This window comes from Mesocricetus auratus, unplaced genomic scaffold, assembly GCF_017639785.1.
Source record: "Mesocricetus auratus isolate SY011 unplaced genomic scaffold, BCM_Maur_2.0 Super-Scaffold_100004, whole genome shotgun sequence".
In the NCBI taxonomy this organism is placed as follows: Eukaryota; Metazoa; Chordata; class Mammalia; order Rodentia; family Cricetidae; genus Mesocricetus; species Mesocricetus auratus.
In genome coordinates, this window is record NW_024429189.1 from 52,880,715 (window position 1) to 52,897,632 (window position 16,918).

A 16,918-nucleotide genomic window follows, 5' to 3' on the forward strand; every position below is an offset into this window, starting at 1 on the left:
GGGGTCCAAGAGCTCTCCCCTGTTCAGATCAGCTGTCTCTGCTGGTTTTGCCAGCCCATTCTTTGCCAATTTGCTCATCACTCCTCTCTCTCTGTCACTGGGTTTCTTGGGTTCAGTTCAGTGATTGTGTGTTTGCCTCTGCTTCCACCAGTCACAGGATGAAGGCTCCCGGATGGTTATAGACATCAAGTTCATTATCAGGAATGGGCATTCGAGGTGGTCTCTCCACTATTGCTTAGCTTGCCAATTGGTTATCTTTGCTGTCATCTACTAGATTTCAAAATCAGAGTCCTAAAAATGCATCTTAGTGGTCACCAAGTCATCTTGGCCACAATAACTGAGAAATAGTCTCAATGCAAATAGTTTCACTTTTACAGCTTTCCATCAACACTCCATTACTTAGAGATCCAGAACACTTGCTCCTGGGAACAAGGTTGCATTCCCAATCAGTCCATGTTAAGATTACAGAAGAAAGTTTGTATAGTAATCATCAATCACCTAAGACTCAACAATATCCAATCATTGGTGAGCCAGTTCGCTGTTGTCACCTGCTCTTACAAGGCTCTTACCCAAGTCTCTCTGATAATAGTCACAGGCTATGAGTGAGAGCAGTGGAGAAACCACCTCTTTCACCATAGGGTCTTCAGATGAGTCATAGATAGACCATGGGTGGGCAAGTGGATTGCACCATTGCAAATGTAACTGAAAATCGCTCTAAGTTGTGTCTCACATTGGGAATGAAATTTTTTAAATTGCTTTTTGTAAAGTTCATGAATTTTGCAAAGGATACTGCTATTGACTTATTGGAGCATAACTATAAATTTTGTTCTAAAAAAACTATAAATCAGTATAGGCTAATCAATACTAATTTGTCAGGGCACAAAGATACAAGTGTTTGCATGCTACCTGCAAACCTGCTTATTCTTTTCTCACCTTATTATTATTCACAAAAATACACACACACATATACACTTTACACTTATTTTTGTTATAATAAGCCTCCATTTTTAGTTGAGTTGAGTTGAGTTGAGTAATCCTAATACTGAAAGAGCATGTTCACTTTAAGATTAAGAAAATTTAACTTCCAACTTCTATCACTCCACTTCTGAAATATTCTGAGTTATTTTAGGGCCAAAGCCATACTCTTTTGCTTTGTTTATTTATCCAGTCACTACAGAGCTGGCCAACAGAAGCTCAATTTCCCACACATATCTAGATGCTTTAATATCCTAAACCTAGGTTTTATCAAAGATCAGTTTTGTTCCAGCTAGCATTTCCTTTTTTGTGGCATATCAAAAAAGCCATTTCTCCTTGGTCAACTCAAAGGATAAACTTTCTTCTCCATCCCTCTTGCAGGTTAGAATTTCTTGCAGTCAAAAAATCAATTACAGAGGAAAAATTTTAACATAAATGTCTCAAACCACAATTTTTTCTTTTCTCATCACTGCTTATTTTTTGACAAAAACTTAAATATTACAGTAGAATTATCATTACAATTTACCATTTTGTTTCACAAACAATATAGTCATTGATAGAGAAATGACAGTCTAAGGTTATAATGTTATAGTTAAACATGGCCCACAATAACCTACATAGTTTCAAGAGAAAAATCAAATGTAGGGCATTAATGGGATCCCACCAAAAAACATAGCAACCTATCATCATTGCTCTTGGTTACCCTCCAGATGTGACAATATGACCCTCTTACTGAAGACAACACATGCTGGAGTGGTAGAACATAAAGGAATCAATCTTCTACACAAGGAAGCTTCACTCCTGCTGTCTAGCTTTCTTGATTCTAAGAAGCATATTAGCTAAGAAAAAAGTAATCATCAGTCTCACTAGCTGTGAACCTGTGAGCTACAATGATGACGGGCTTGACAAGACATACCCACTGATACAGTAGTAGCATGAAAATGACGGGAGTAACCAACCACTTGTTGATTGGGTCTGAAGACCTCTCCGTAAGAGGCAACTCATGCCTGGTACCAAACGGAGCCAAAATTCCATGACTAGCTCTCATAGGCCCTGGAAAAAACATAATACTATTTTTCTGCTAAGTGAACACAATAATAAACTGCCCCCACAAAGTTCTTATCTTAATAACCATAGATTACTACAACTCTCAGTCCTCACCAAGGAAACTTCTTTTTGCAATGAATGGCAATGAATATACAGGCCCACAATTTGTCAATGAGCAGAGAATGGGAACTGAAGTACTCGGCCCTAAATGGGATATTTATATTACACCCCTACCACTCAGCCTCAGGTTTGTCAAGGAATAGAAGGCAGAAAGACTGTAAGAGCCAAACTACCAGGAAACAGGGCAGTTAGCCATATGAACTAAATTACAGTGATTGTGATAACATGGACAAGACTTACACAAGCTCAAGCTAACAAAATCCCAGAAAGTTGTCAAGGAGTTGAGCAAGAAGTCCTACCTCTATCTCTGCAGCTCTTGACAATTGACAGCTTTATTGAGTAATATTAAGCTACACAGGGTTGGGATGTCATATGATATTTTATTAGGGAGTAGTTACTTATATGAGAAGCCGAGAACCTAAGGTCAGTGCTTCGCTGCTCTCCGAGACCCAACCAGAACCCCAAGAGTGAGCACATCTCTTTCCCCTCAGCTCTTATCCCCCATACCTTCTATGTACCTGTAACCACGCCCAAATGGGAGTGGTCAGCAGTATAGGTACCTAAGATCTCTCCCTACTATTCCCCTTTTAGTAAAGAAAATATTTAGACTTAAAACATAACTAAATTGTGTCAACATACCAAAATGTCTCAAACATATATAAAGCATATATACATAGAAGATGATAAGGATATTTATGCATCAAACGTCATGAATAGAAATAAGAATTTACACACTATGATGAATTGTGATAAACAAATTAAACTCACCAGGAGATGTAATAATCTATCTATATCCCATCCTAAGCATATCTATTCTATATAAACCCAAACTTAAAGGTGTGATCATGTTAGGTTGACCTCCCTCCAAGGGTTGGCCTCACACCCAAGAGTATTTGAGAAACACCAATTGAACTCAATAGGTAGAGGTTGGAGGACAGAGAGAATGAAGTTGGATGAGTAGGGAGATAGGAGTGGATCTGAAAGGAGATTGAAGAAGAGAACTGAATATGATAAAAATGCATTTGTTATTCAAAATTAAATATTATAAATAAATATTATTATTTCTAAAAGGAACACTTACGCCGGGCGATGGTGGCGCACGCCTTTAACCCCTCGGGAGGCAGAGGCAGGCGGATCTCTGTTAGTTCGAGGCCGGGCTGGACCGACAGCCTCATTAAAACCAAAAAAAAAAAAAAAGTAAAAGGAACACTTGCTGCTTTTACAGAGATTGTAAGCTGCCTGATATGAGCACTGGAAACCAAACCAGCCCCCACACAGGCATCTCACAATCTCCTGTTACTCCGGTTCCTGGGTGTCTAACGCCCACTAGCCTCCTTGGGCGTCTTTAAGCATGTGATAAACATAAACTCACACATACATACATACATGCAAATAAATAAAATATAAATAAATAAATCATTTTAAAGAACTATATTCCAAAAAATATTTTCTGACACTGTTTTTGGTTTTGTCTATTTGTTTTTAATGTCTTAGAAACATTTTCCTTGGGTCTCCAGTTTGCTAATAGTCCAAGAGTCTAAGTTTGAATAGGACAATGGAAATGGACCATTTGGCTGAAAAATAGTGAGCCTGAAGAAACTGAAGTTCTAGCAAAAGTTTTGTATACAGGGTATTCAAATAGTGGCATCAAAAAATTATAACATTCTAAGTTATAGAAAGAGATGGACACATGAAGCTTTCTAACTTGACTTCAAGGCGGGTTGGAATAGCCTTCACTAACACTGAGCTAGAATGCAAGCCAAGGGAGCTCACTGGCTCTGTGCTGACTTGCTTATCTGATGAGCATTCCAGGCTGGATGGCTGAATAACTATTAAGGCAGATTCTTTTGTGACTGGGTTTGGGATTTCATTTTACACTCTAGAGTATTTACTCACGGGAATAATTTTCCCATTGTAGGCATAATTAGCCATTTTCCGGTAATTTTGGCCACACTCTTTTTATTTGAAAAGGCAAGTGGCCAATATCAGCCCAATTAGTAAAAGGTGGGTGGGAACTTTTTTAAAATGTCTGTACTTGATGGAACACTCTCCGCATCTAATGTGGAAAGAATTCATTGAAGTAAGATATGACTAAATTCTGATCAGGCTAGCAAAACCTCTGATCTCAGCTGAATGAGCCATGAATATATATAACCCTCCCTTCTCGTAGGTTCATCAGAAGAGCACACCTTTCAACTATAGATGCACAGCAGGCAAGGTATGGTATCAGCATACTCTTATGCATCCTTTTACCATATGTAAAATATGGAGCCAAGTAGTGACAATCAGCTAAGCACTGAACACTGTAAAAAAGCCTGTGACATTCTCAGAGCTTTTGAATCTGGCCATATTTAAAGTTAATTACAATTCTAAAATTCCTCCTCAGAGTGAATATAAATTTTGATTGTAAGGTTTGCTTTGTTTTGTAAACATTTTGAGAAATTCTGTTGCAGTAGAAAATTCACTAATTTTAGAATAAGAAAGATTCACTTTTAACTCTATGAATGAATAGCATGAAATACCTACAAAATGAGACAACTATATTTCTTTCCATCATACAATCTAAATACTTACGGATTTTTTTACCAGAGTAAAACTAAAAATTGTTTAACAAAAAGAAGTTTTTAAAATGTTATAATTCTTTGTCTAGTATATTGTATGCCCTGCTAATAATTCACAGCTAACACTTTTGAACCCAATGGATCTATAAAGTGATTGTTAATGGGCAGTATATGTTCTCTGATGATCAATACTTAAAGTGTACTTGTAGAATATGATTATATCCACTTCAAAAGTAAAATTAACTCTTGGAGAATGCATACATGACCATTTTGGCGCCCTGCTTTAGAAAACACTTTAATAGATATGACATCAAAAGTATAAGTTACAATAACAAAAAGTAGACTGGACTGCATCAAGATTATATACACTTGTGTACAAATGATGCAATCATAGAAATGAGAAACTTTTGGGTAGTAGATCAGTATTTACCTCTGGCATACAAATGGACTTTGAATGCCCATCCTACAATGAGGGATGCTCTCTCAGCCTAGACCCTGCCCAGAACAAAATGACAGACTCTGGAAATCCCCCATGGAGGGCCTCACCCTCCCTGGGGAACTGGAGTGGGGATTGGGTGGAGGGCTAGGTGGCCTGGGAAGGGGGCCAGGGAGGAGGAGAAGGAGAGGGAGCTAGGATTGACATGTGAAGCAATTTTGTTTTTAAGTTAAATTAAAAAAAATACACCATGAAATGAATAGGCAAATTAATGGAACTAGAAAAGAAATCATCCTGAGTGAGGTAAGCCAGATCCAGAAAGACAAACACGGTATGTACTCACCTATAAGTGGATAACAGCTGCTAAATAAAGGACAATCACACTACAATCCACAGACTTAGGGCTAAGTAACTAGCAGGACTCCAGTGGGGACTCATGACTCTCCTTGTGAAGAGGAAATAGAACCAATTCTTCAGCTAGACTTGGGCAGGGTGGAGATGCAAACAAGAGAGATCAGGAGGAGGCAGGAGAGATGGAGAGAAAGAGTACCAAGAAAGACGACTGGAAGTGGGAGGCGTTTGGGGGTGCAGTGTGGAAACCTAGCTCAGTGGAGAGTTCCTGGGACATATGAAGGTGGCCCTAGAAGGACTAATAGTAAGCGAGGATATGAAACATGAGCTGGACATCTTCGGCAAAGCTTCAAGTGGTGGCACTGGGCCACCAGCCCAGCCAGAATACCTACAACCTGTCCCTCCACCAGTGCTGGGGCAATGGTGGCTCAGAGCTTGCCGGAGCGGCCAGTCTATGACTGGTCTAACTTGAGGCCCACAGCCTGGATGGCCAGGAGCTGGAAGCTGGAGAGCTCAGAGACCTAGAGTAGAACCAAACCCAACTGCCCTTTAAAAAATCAATGAAATGGTTCCTAATGATATTCTAGCAGCTGACAAGAGCTCAGATATTAGGTGAACCTCAAGAAACCCCACAGAAGAGGGAAAGGAAGATTGTAGGAGCCACAGAGGGAGAGCAGTCCAGAAGAACATGGCTCACAGAATCAACTAAGCATGACTCACTGGGGCTCACAGAGACTGAAGTTACAGTCACAGGCTTGAAATGAGTCTGTGCTAAGTCCTCGAAATGCATGTTGTGATTGTTTAACTTGGAATTTTTGTGTGACATGTGACTCTTAACAGTTGGAGTTGGAATGTCTCTGACAGTTTTACCTGCTCTTGGGACTCTTCTTTTTACTTGGTTGCCTCATCCAGCCTTGATATGAAAGTTTGGGCTCTCATGCATGTTGTTATGCCATGTTCAGTTGCTAGCCATTCGAGGCCTGCTGTTTTCTGAAGGGAACGGGGAGCGGTGGATGTGGGAGAGAGGGGAGGTGTGTGGAGGAACTGGGAAGAGCAGCAGGAAGGCAGACTGCAGTCAGGATGTTTGCATAAAAGAAAAATAAATAAGATAAATACAACCTTGAAAAAGAATGAAATGAGAAACAGGGAGCATCTCAGTGGTAGAGCACTGATGCAGAATAAGCAGTGTGTACACACACACACACACACACACACAGGCACGCATGCAACACATACATACATGAAGGAAAAGAAAATGAAAAGGCAACCAAACACAGAGGGATGAATTTGCAAATCACATGTTTGATAAGGGGTGTTTATTTTTAATACAGAAAAAACTTCTACTTCTCAATAATAAAAAACAAACTAACTAAACACCTCAATGTTTTTAAGTGGCCAAAGAATCTGACAGATGACCAATGAGCACTTGGAAAAACAGCCAATATTATTAGTCATCATGAAAATGCAATTCAAAACCACAATAAGATACTGCTTCCTACCCACTAGGTTATTAACTTAGGATAAAAAGAAAGACAAGTAATTAGTATAAGAAGAGATGTGGAGAAATGTAACCCTTATACATTGTAGTCTATGGTGTAGTCACTTTGGAAAACATTTCAGCAATAATACTACAGATTAAACCCAAGGTCACCATACGATCACAATTGTATGTCTATGTAATCAAGATAAATGAAAACACAGATCTCAGCACTTGTACATGGATGCTTATCCGCTGGTCCCCTGACATCTGTCTGACTATTAGAACAACAATGCTAGGAGAATTCATGGGCACAGAACACCAAGACTGGTCACAGCTAAATGTCATGTTCAGTGACAGCCAGTCAAAAGGTACTCATTTACAAAAATATTTGTGTGTAACATCTAGAATAGGCTAATCTAAGAAGCTGGAAATCCCATTCGTGTTCACCTAGGACAGGGAAAGAATGGCCATAGAAGTGATTGCTAATTGGTTCATGAATCCTTTGGTTGATAAAATGTTCTCAAATCATATTGTGTGACAGTTAGACATATAGTGAATGCATCAAACCATTACATTGTATACTATAAATGAGTAAAATGTATTATGTGATTTATCGCTTAAGCTGTTCTTTAAAAGTTAATGACAGAAGACATATGTATCTAAGAGGATAAGTTGATTATAACAACCACTTCTCATAATCTCTCCCCCACTTTCTTTATCTTCCTCCCTCGCTCCGTCTCCCTCAGCCTCTTTCCCCTCCACCTTCCTATCGCTGTCTCTGTCTTTCTTGTCTTTTGTTAAAAATGTAATAGAAATTTTTAAAAGAAAACAGACAAAACAATAACCTTGCCTCACTTATATACATAATATCCCAGATTGCTGTATAGAAAAACTGAATTTTTCCTTCAATTTGGTATATTATTTTGTGTTCAGCAAAAAGTTTTCCAGTATTTTACACAGATTGAACTATTTTGATTTGTAAAGAAAAATACAGTATCCTCAATATTAGGTTTCAGAACTTGCATTTCAATTTATATACAAAATATTCTATTTTATTTCACAAGTACATGTTAATGAAAAATAACCAATCACATTGAATTGATGGAACAGATCTCACTAAGTATATAGTAGGAAATTTCACTTCAGTTTAGGCAGGATCTATGATTGATTGCTTACCTTATTCTCCAGATTTCAAATATGTTTCAAGTACTTATCCAACACCAAAACCAAAGCAGCTATGACATAATGAGAACTAGGAAAACATTTTGCTTTCTGTTCTTTCATAACTTCTGCCCATTACTGCATCTCCCTTTCCCATCTCCTTGTAATTTGCCCTTCCTATTTTCTTTCCTTCCCGATGTGCTGTTGCCGCATACACATTTATTAGCATATACACATATGCTATTAGTTACAAACTGCATATAAGAAGGAATACATAGGTTATTTTCTTTCTGAGATTATGTGACCTCACTTAATCTTTCATATTTGAGGTCCATCCATTCCCCCACAAATCTTTGTAACATCATTTTTCCTTTAGCAATTGACTTTCATACAAATATCAATCCACTCTTCTTTGGTGATGGAGGCAACCAGACTGCTCGGAGCAGCACAAAGTTACTGTAGTTGTGGCAAATTCCAGAGGCAAGGATGTCTAACATGTATGCAATCTCAAGAAAACTAACATGTATTTCATATGTTTCTCAACCCTTTTGCAGAAAGTAGCAATTGTAGAAACATTAAATGCTAGAATAATATGACAAGAGTTCATACTATCTTCTGCCCCTTTTTCTATGATTTTCCCTGAGCCCTAGGTGTAGCAACTGCACTAGAGATGTACTCACTAAGAAACTTCATAAGGTCCAACCCTAGATGAAGAGCTATAGGCAATCAATGATGAGAGAGAGAATCAATCAGTTTTCTCCAGGGTTATCTAGTCCCAAGTGGTCAGTCTTAAAAACATATGCAAATAAGCAACACTCTGTGTGTGTGTGTGTGTGTGTGTGTGTGTGTGTGTGTGTGTGCATTTAGCAATAAGAAAGAAGAGGCCATGAATTTGAGGGGTAGTTGTCGGGAAGTGTTGGTGGGGTAAGGAGAGAGGTTGGAAATGATGTCAATACAGTACTTACATATGAAATTCTCAAAAAATTTAAAAACACGTGACTAAAGTTTTCTTCTAGAAATTAGTATTAATTCAAAGATAGAGAAAAAAGTAGGTTGCCGAGAGACTTCTAATTTATATTAGAAATCTACAACATAGCACTCAAAACAAGTGAGTTGAATAAATTGTCATGTGAGCATATAAGAAGATAATATGGGCAAGGCTTGAGGTAAAAGATGTATATCTCTCTCAAACCCAGTATTTGCATTAATGCTCATTTTCAATGTGGTAGTTTTTGGAAGTGCAGCATTTGGAAGTGATAAGTTTAGATGGAGTCATGAGAGTAGAGTCACATCATGGATTAATGACTTACACAAGAGGAAAAGTGGGACAGGGTGTGTATGTATTATGTGTACATGTATGTGTGCATCCATGCACATTTGGATTTTTGTGTACCATCAATGACATCATAAGAGAATAACCAGAGAGGGAATCTTCATTAATAACCCAGGCAGGGAGCCAGGTTTCCATTTCGTGACTTGTAGAACTCAGCCCATGTTGTTAGAACAGCTCACAGTAACTAAGACACAGAAACATATTTAAATGCTCATGATGTTAGAAAACTTTCATTTTTGGTTACCTGGGAACTTAGTAACTTAAAAGTATAGGTCATTTCCAGGATTGGATATTGGGTACCAGAATAGGAATCAATGGTTGATTCAAAGATAACAACTAAAAAGTGGGGGGATGGGGAGTCCTGAGCCCAGTTCAGATGTTTTATGATTCAGGAGTGTTGTCGGCATGGTTGTAGGAGTTAGCAAAAGAGAGTCTTAAAACGTGATGTTCTCACCCATCATTGTGTCCTAGATATTTGGTCTGGAGTGAGCTATCTTTAGTATGGAAAAGACTACACACTATAATAAATGTGTGTGCGTATTCGTTTTGTGAACATTAGTGTCAAATGAATTCAGCATCGGCAAGGATGTGTATGAGCAGAGGATAAGCAGTCCTGCTTTCTAGGTATGAAGACCTACAAACGCAAAGGCAAGGGTACAGGATGAGCCAGGAAATGTGACTGGAGACACAGGGGACGGTGAGGAACTTGAGGTCCTCTGGGGAATTCACCAGTGGGCACCTGGATGTGAAGCTGAGACGTCAGCGGGCCAGGCTTTCATGACACTCTTGTGAGCGGTTGTAATTTTGCGCATCCAAAACACTGCTTAATTTAATTATCAACTCCTGGGACTATGTCTGGGTTGCGATTTAAAAATAGACCTCCGGAGGTAAAAGAAGTCTGCAGGAAGGGGCTCCTTGCTGAATTAAGCTGTGCTTAAGTGAGAACTACCGCTGAAGAACAACACGTTCCCTGTGAAAAAGATGGCCAAGCCATTCCAGGGGCTCTAACCTTTACGAGCTGCTATTATCAACCCAATTGTATGTTTTTTCCTGTTGCACAAACATGTTCCCAAAAGACTTTTAAAATAGCTTTCTTTCCTGCTAAATCGTTGCGCCAAGCACTTTTTCTAACTTTCGACTCTAAGTGGACCAGGATGTGTTAAAGGGGGAAAAAAATGCCCTGTCACGCTTGACAGAGTTTAATAGGCCTTAACAACAGTGAAATGTTTCCTAACCTCACAGCCCCCCTCCCCCTCTCTGGGAATCTTCCCATAGTGTGTTCCAACCAAAATAAAAACTATCCCGAAGAAACAGATGCACCTTCCCCAACAGCCACACTTTCAGTCAAGTCATCTAGTGAAAAGCCTGCACACCCAGATAGTTTTCCAGGAGAGAAAGTCAAAACAGAAAATAAAACCTGCTTGTAAACATTCAAATATCTTAAAAGAGAAAGAAAATGATGTCCCATTTATAAACTCAGCACACACAAATCTATAGAATTGGTTTTTAGCTACTGAGTATTTCTGAATATACCTGGTAAGTCTCTTCTTCTTCCCTTTATCTTTTTTAAATGTCTTTTGTTGTTTCTGAAAAGCAAATAAACATAACCACAATATACTGAATATCTGTCGCAGTTGTTTCGAAATGACTGCCGCTTCAGTCGATACATTTCTATAGCTACAATTGTAGCTCGTGTCGCCAGCTACGTGTCTGTCTTCCTCGCACAGTTTCCTTGACAAACGTCTGTCTGAGCTACAAACAATGGCAATCCCAAAAGGAAATAGATGAAAAGAAGCAAAAGATAAACACTATCTAAGCGATATTTTAATGGTGACTGTGACTGGAAAACGCTATGTGGTGTTTAGGGGCGGGGGGGGGGGGTAAGCAGGCAAACGCTAGAAGCGAGCAGCATGGCAGAGGGTAGGGATTCCGTGTAGAAGGCTGTTCTGGACACCTGCAGTGATGTTTGCTAGCACTCAGGCCTGCAGGCTTCTCAGTTGTAAGACAAGAACAGCACAGGCATCCTGAGTCCCACGTGGGATCCCAGGTGCTAACCTCCACAATCACCGACGGACCACAGTACCTGGCAAATGCTGCCTGCGCCGTGGCAGTCTCTCCCTAAAGCAGAAACAATGAATCTTGGTTTACTCTGTAACTGGACACACTTAGAAGATTGTAATGTTGAGTCAAATTATATATGAATATTTAACAGTGCCAGCTCTCAGCTTTTGTTAATTAAACTTCGTGGGCCATCGGTGATAGTGGGATTTAAGACATTCAAAACTAATGCTGATGAGAGTTGTGTCTCAGTCATGTTTCTAATCAAATGACTTTGTTGCTTGTACATAACCTACCTGCTTCTGGCTTTCTCTGTTGGTACCATTAAAAATACATATTAGCCCTCTCCTTTGAGATCAGTAATAAGCCAGGCAGTGGTGATGCACACCTTTAATCCAGCCTCAGGAGGCAGAGGCAGGCGGATCTCTGTGAGTAAAGCCAGCCTGGTCTACAGAGAGAGTTCCAGGACAGCCTCCAAAGCCACAGAGAAACCCTGTCTAGAACTCCCCCCAAAAAAATCAGTAATAAATAGTAATGCCCACTTGTCTCTGCCTTGTTCTCATTCTCTCTCTCTCTCTCTCTCTCTCTCTCTCTCTCTCTCTCTCTCTCTCCCTGCATGAGGTTAGTAGTATTATTAAGGAAAGAAAAGTCTTCCACATTTTGTCACAACACACTGAAAGGAGTCTGAGTCTGCATTGTACTATCAACTCTTGCTTTTGGTGGCTTCATCCATTCCTAGATAGAGGAACACCAGTGAAATTGTAGGTGTTTGATAATGTGGTGTGAAAATAAAGGGAGGTTATTAGCTCCAGAAAAACTGGTGTAAAGAGATGCAAGGTAAACAATTCAAAGCAGGAAAAACCTGCAAAAGTTATGTTTAAAAGAATGTCTATTGGCTTTCCTTGAGGTTGAGAACTTGGGAATAATTTGATATGTTTTTAATGTTCTTACTTGTGCTATTTAAGATGTATGTGCATATGTGCAGGGGTGTGTATACGTGTGTGTATAGTGTGGTGTGTGCAGTGTGTGTGTGGTGTGTGTATATGTGTGGTATGGTGTGTGTTTGTGTGTGTGTATGTGTAGGATGTGTGTATGTGTGTGCTTTCATCATTTTAGACATTCTAATACTGTATGTGTTCCTATAAAATAGGGAAAATGAGTGCCTGTGAAGCATTGAAGATTTATCACAAGGAATGTCTCGTCAAAACTTACCACCTATTCAGGGGCAGAGGACACCTGATAAGAGTAAATCTCATCACTTTATCTGTCATCTTAAGTGACTTTTTAAGTTCCGGAATGTTTCAGATAATTTCTTATTCTATAATATTGTATATAGTGTATGTCTGATTAATTTGTGAAAATTATTTGTAGGAAAACATAATAAAGCAAATAACCAATTCACATTTTAAACACACTTTCTGTAGAAAAGTCTTGTCAAGAAAAATCTTGGAGGATTCTGATTTTGCAAGATTTAAGGGACCAGGAAGGAGAACGAAAAGGCAAAGCTCAGAAACAGGAAGGAGTACTGGAAACCTAAGCTTTATCACAATTAGTTTTTCAGTTTTTATTTACTGTTTTCAAAATAAATATCGTCATGATATCATTGGTATTGAAGCTGTAACTGAAAAAGGATGTAGTTTGTTGACTTTTATGGTGTATTTTCTGTGTGCAAGTGCATTTATGTTTACACATATATGTGACTTACTAAAATGTTTCACTTTAAGTTTTTGTTTTGTTTGATGGAGGAGGGAAGGAGGATTCCATTCAGGGTTTCTCTGTGTAGTCTTGACTGTCCTGGAACTTGCTCTGTAGACCAGACTGGCCTCGAACTCACAGATATCTGACTGCCTTTGCCTCCCAAGTGCACTTTAAGTTTTAAAAATAAAGAAAAGCAATAAATTTGCTAAAGAAATTATTTTCTCATACCTTTGAAGAACACAAAAACTTAGTAGACACAGTAAATCATGGCAACATGTTTTCTAATGAGAGACAGAAAGGGGTGGATCCAAATGGAAGGGGAAGTGGCGAGAAACTGGGAGGAGCAGAGGGAGAGGAAATATTACGTGAGCAAAAAAATCTATTTCCAATAAAAGGAAAAACAAATAAATAAATAAATAAATCGTGGCAGCCAGTGGGAAGAGAATGAAAATTTTAATGGATTGTTTCTATTAATTCATCTGTAATACACTGGGCGAGCACTCTGCCACTGAACTACAGCCTCAGACCAAATTGTAGTTTCTACTGTGTAAGCATATTTTTTCCTTTTAAAAACTAAAGATGAGCATGCTGACTCCTAGTGATATTCCCCCTAGTCTTTCAGAGACAAGGCAGGAGGCCAGCCTCAAATTTGAGGTGAGCTTGGGCAACACGGCAATTCTATGCCAAAATAGTTTACTGTGAAAGGTCATGTATCAAAAAAAAAAACAGAAAGAGAGGAGAGAGAGAGAGCATGTGAGGGCACACACCACCCCCACTCACCAAAAATCCCCACTGAAGACAATACTTCCACTGAAGTAATAAATATGGGAAGTGAATATACCTTGAACTACAGTCCTCTTCTGTACAGAGGGAAAGAAACAAACTGCTTTCTGCAACTGTTTTTGTTGGAATAATCCCAATTTTTATTATTTTATTAATATGCATTTATAAATTTTCACAGTTTAGAAAACAACCAGTAAACTTTTAGCAAAAGAAACATAGTAATTTAATCACCACACAGTTGAAAGAGGTAACTACATTCCTGTAATAATGAAAACTCCAAAGACCAAAGAAAATAGCACAGCAGTTTTTCTCTTATCGTTTTATCCCACTTTCTCGTCTCTATAGTCTAGATAGTAATTAAAGTCATTTGTGGAAGTATTAAATGTATTTGTTGTAAACATGTGGCAATCATGTTTATAGGACTTATAAGTAAATTACTTGAGAACACAGAAAGTGCCAGCAACTGTTCTTGCTCAAGGATCTAAAGTTTTTTCTTTTCCTTACTGTCACTTTCTCCAAGACTGTCACGGGGCTGAGAGTGGTTTTGTGAAGGGATATTTTACATGTGAATGCCTTTAATTGACCCTGTTTGCCAAATAATGATGGATAATTGCCTTGATCTCCTGGGAAAGTGTTTACAAAACAAGTACTCTTTCCTCCCTTTGAGCCAGCTTCCAGGGATTGCTTGTTTTGACTCAGGGAATAACCTTGGTGGAGAGTAAGGATGTCTCTCTGGGCCAATCAAGGAGCTACTGGGATCTAGCATCTACAAGAAAATACTTTATTTCCTGACATTTTCCTTCTCCAGTACTAGGAAGGTTAAATAACTTTAAGCAAAGGAGATTGGGCAGCAATATTTGACTTTAAAGTCACACAGTCTGAACGATGTTCTACACACTGAGGACAGCCACGCAGCAATGTTCCAAACAGAATCCACACATTACTGCAGGATCCTCCATATTCTACTGAAACTGGATGTATTCACTCAACAGATATTGTTGAGACCCCAGTAGGCACCTGATAGAGGACTGGGTATGAGTAATGTAATGAGAATTGAGAAGAGATGAGATAAAAGTTCATTTACAAATTATTCTGCAGAGACAGAAGTTAAACATTTGCAAAAATTTAAAGTTACAAATGAAGATAAATCCTATGAAGGAAGGAGATGACCTCATATGGTAGCTCAAGGGATGATTTCCCAGTGGAAGCAGTATTTCACTGGGCATCTGCAGTTGGAGGATGGCTGAGAAACACAAAAGCAAATGGCTTCTAGAAGAAGGGGGATGGGGACAAAGAGCAAGGGAGAGGGGCTATGAGATGGCCTGTGAAGGCAAGTAGAGGCCTAAAGAGCACATTGAGCTTAGAGTTAGATAACTTGCCAAAGGCTCTGGTCTGTGTCCTGTAACACCTGCAAACATCTGTTTCCAGAAAGGAGAAAGGATTTGCTTTATGGTGGCTCATCAAAAGTCAGACACAGCCGGATTGTGTGTGAGGAGAAAAAACAATAAGAATGAAGACTCCTTCTAAAGAGTTTGGCTTTTGAAAAAGGAGAAGAAAGAGGTTTGGTGGTAGGGTGTGGGAGGACCTGTGGAACACAGTTTTATTTTTAGATAAGACTGACATCAACATCTTACAACAGGGCTTTTGTGAATGAGAGGGTTTGCCTATACAAAAGACATTTAGATTTCTCCAAAGACTGGGGGGAGGGGAGGTGATGGGATGCCAAGCAGGACTGGGAAGGATTAGCTGGCCAGCTTTTAAAACTTTCATAGAGCAAAGCATGACAGAAGTTCTGCTGAGCTTGGACGTATAGAAACAAAGCAACAACAACCAATAACACGCTCTACTCCCTCCTTCTGTAACACCGGATGTTAAAAAAAAAACAGAAGGGGCTAATGGGATTCATGGAAAGCACAAAGATGTTAGAAGACTTGGAGACAATGGAATGAAGGATTGACTAAACCAGGTAGGACCCTTGCAGAGGCAAATACCAAGACTTAACAAAGATTAAAGTTTGATGACTGAGGGAAGAAATTCAGTCCCACAGCTCACAGGAAAAGGGTTTTATAGGCGAGAGTAGGGGTGGAGTGGAGCCAGGGGCTTCCACCAGGGCAGGCTAAGGCACTTGGCCCCTGTGGGCATTAGCAGTCTAAGTATTGTCACTTTGGGGATTTCAAACTTTGTGACTGCATAATTTTTGTGTTAAATGGCATCTTCTTTTCCTTGATGTAGCATCGTAGAGAATTTTAGAGAAAACAGTAAATTAATAACATTAATTTTTCTTCTGGTATTTGATAAGAGAAAGGATGTTGTGAAATAATAATCAACTTTAATTACTGATGAAAATTTTAAAAGCAGAAGTTCCTTTATAGTTCAAACTTGACAGTTTTTTTTTCTGCTTTTGGAAATCATGCCCTCCATTTCTTGCACTTGGATAGCCCTGCAAGTGCTGAGAGTGTTGCACTAACAGTACACTAAGAAAATGATTTTCAAGTCAATGTTCTTGTGTGTATGATGCATGTGCATGTATGCACTCCATCATCGTTTGCCTTATTCCTTTGACACTGATCTTTCACTAACCTGGAACCAGCAAGCCCCAGTGATCCCCCTGTCTCCACTCCTCGTCATGCTGGGATTCCAGGTCTGCGCAGCCATACCTCACTTTTTACATGGGTGCTGGGGACCAGAAAGTAGGTCTTTTGCTTGGACATCAAGTGCTCCTACCCAGTGGGAGCTATCTCCTCAGACTCTGGCACATGTATTCTTAATACAATTGAGACAAACTCAGCTACAATAGTTTGGTACTGTGCAATATCCATACAAAGCTAAATAAAGCACATATATAAAGGGACGTGGATAAGTTAGTGGAACACAGGCTCAGCATGCAAACGGGATTGCAACCCTAACACTGCCAT

The 16,918-nt window shown here is 39.2% G+C and overlaps 1 protein-coding gene and 1 long non-coding RNA gene across 6 annotated transcripts in view; one reads left to right on the plus strand and one right to left on the minus strand.

Moving 5' to 3' along the window:
• The window catches only part of Calcrl (calcitonin receptor like receptor), a 100,479-nt gene that overhangs the window by 55,969 nt on the left and 27,592 nt on the right, over window positions 1–16,918 (minus strand). The gene's annotated exons all lie outside the window — the stretch shown is intronic.
• Window positions 15,723–16,918, plus strand: part of LOC121140411 — a 78,118-nt gene continuing 76,922 nt past the window's right edge. The window contains exon 1 of one of the 2 annotated variants that reach the window (XR_005877242.1): window positions 15,723–15,969. This is a non-coding gene — a long non-coding RNA (uncharacterized LOC121140411). The remainder of the gene's footprint in view (window positions 15,970–16,918) is intronic. The other variant, XR_005877243.1, reaches the window with a different exon arrangement.